The sequence below is a fragment of the Triticum dicoccoides genome, chromosome 5B, assembly GCF_002162155.2.
Source record: "Triticum dicoccoides isolate Atlit2015 ecotype Zavitan chromosome 5B, WEW_v2.0, whole genome shotgun sequence".
Classification (NCBI taxonomy): Eukaryota; Viridiplantae; Streptophyta; class Magnoliopsida; order Poales; family Poaceae; genus Triticum; species Triticum dicoccoides.
This window is the reverse complement of record NC_041389.1, coordinates 435,025,190-435,027,509: the sequence shown is the minus strand read 5'-3', so window position 1 is coordinate 435,027,509 and position 2,320 is coordinate 435,025,190.

The window sequence follows — 2,320 nt, the reverse complement described above, 5'->3', positions numbered from 1 at the left end:
AATCAAATTTCTCTTGGTGGAAGTGTAGATCGGGGCCTTCTCAACCAATCCCGAGCAAATCAACAAGTTTGATTGGCTAGGGAGAGAGATCGGGCAAAAATGGAGCTTTGAGCAACAATGGAGCTTGGGGATGGAAGAGGTGGTCAACTAGAGGAAGAAGACACCCCTTATATAGTGGAGAGACAAATCCAACGATTATCCACTTACTCAGCCCGCGACCCGCGGTACTACCGCTCCAGACAAGCGGTACTACCGCAGCGGCTCACGGTACTACCGCGATGGCCCGCGGTACTACCGTTGCAACGGCAGGGGCTAGTCCAGGCCAGAGCCGCCAAGGCTGAGAGCGGTACTGCCGCTCCCCCTTACGGTACTACCGCAAGGCCAAAATGGACTAGGCTGGGAAGGGCACGGATGAATAAAAATACATCTGTGCCTACTTCCGCTGAAAATCGAACAGTGCAAAAATCCGACACGGTACTACCGCGCCAGGCGTGCGGTACTACCGCGCAGGGAGCAGATGTAAAAAAGTACATCCTCCGCTACTTCCGCTCGTGCTACTGAGCCAGACCAGGACTCACGGTACTACCGCGCGCATGGCGCGGTACTACCACGTAGGTCGCGGATGTAAAAAATTACATCCGCCCCTACAGCCGCATGAGAGGCTGAGCCTGGCCTGAGGCCACGGTACTACAGCTCCATAGAAGCGGTACTACCGTGTGCGCCTACGGTACTACCGCAAGGGCCCTGCGGTACTACCGCTCCTAAGAGCAGTACTACCGCATGCCTCAGAAAAGCAACACTAGGAATCCTTCTTTTTGCACAATAATGAAGATAACGGAGGATGCTCCAAAGCACAAAGGGAAAGGCGGTGCAAAGGGAGAAAACGTGTACGTGATGATTCCACCCGAACCTTTCCACCGCGGACCCCCTCTTAATAGTACGGCTATCCTACGACTCAAATCCACCAAAAGAGACGTAGAACACCACCGTCTTCAATAGTCTTCGAGGGGTACCCAACCGTCTCGTGCCTAGCGACGAAGTGACTGAAATACTCAAGGCACACGATTAGTCTGCAAAAGCATTGTCATCAATCACCAAAACACCTTAGGGATAAAATGCCCTTACAGCAGCCCTCCCAGAGCTTGGCGAAGCTCTGCCGGAGAACCACGAGCTCCACCACCACGTCGTCGTGCTGCCGGAGTTCTCCCTCAACTTCTCCATTCCCCTGGCTAGATCAAGAAGGAGGAGACGTCCCCGGGCTGTACGTGTGTTGAACGCGGAGGCGCCATCCGTTCGGCGCTTGGATCGGATCTTCCGCGATTTGAATCGCCGCAAGTACGATTCCATCAACCATGTTCTTGTAACGCTTCCGCTTAGCGATCTTCAAGGGTATGAAGATGCACTCCCTCTCTCTCGTTGCTAGCATCTCCTAGATTGATCTTGGTGACAGTAGGAATTTTTTTGAATTATTACTGCGTTCCCCAACACGGCTGCACCTCGTCTGATTTTTTTTTGGCAACACATATCTTTATTTTCATCATTGATTTTTGATACATTAAACCACACCACTAAATCTTGACTAGAATAGCAAGACCAAAGAAAACAAGAATCACAAGAAAACATTTTAGAAGATATCCAACTTTCATAACTGCTCCCGTAAATTGATCTGCGAAGGCTTCTTTCTTGTTCAAGTCTAAAGAAGTAGGCGTTGCTTCTTCGCATCTAGTGTCATCTCTAGCCTCTATTCTAGCAACAAGTGCACGAACATCTATATTGTGCTCTATCAATAAATCGATGTATTCTTCTTCTCAATACCAAAAGTTGCATCCATCCTACGCAATGAATATTTGAGTGTAAGTAAAACTAGCCGAATCCGAGAGCACAACCAAAGCTAAAGTAGCACATACCCCATCATTTGAGCACTTGACGAACACCCATCCCGGATGTTTCGGTGTTGTAGACACGCGGCGCAAGACCTTCCGTGGGGAGTCGTCTCACTTTATGAGTGATAACGGTGCGTCGACGAGCCTTTGGGCCAGGACCGAGCCCGGACGACGGCCGTTCGTGTTTCTGCCGGCGAACTGCCGACGGGGTAGATCCGAGCGGCTAGAGGCGGTGTCCATACCTGCATGCGGCCTGGCGGCCTTGCCGGGGCTTTTTGGCCCGGTGCCCAGCCAGTCCATGGCACGACGCGGCCTACCGCAACCGGGTGAGCTCAAGTCCGGCCGAATCCGACCGTCGGGTGCGCTAAAATGGTAGGGGCGAACGCGCGGCCGTGCTGCAAAAATGGCGGCGGCGGCAACTCGGGACGAGAGGGGCG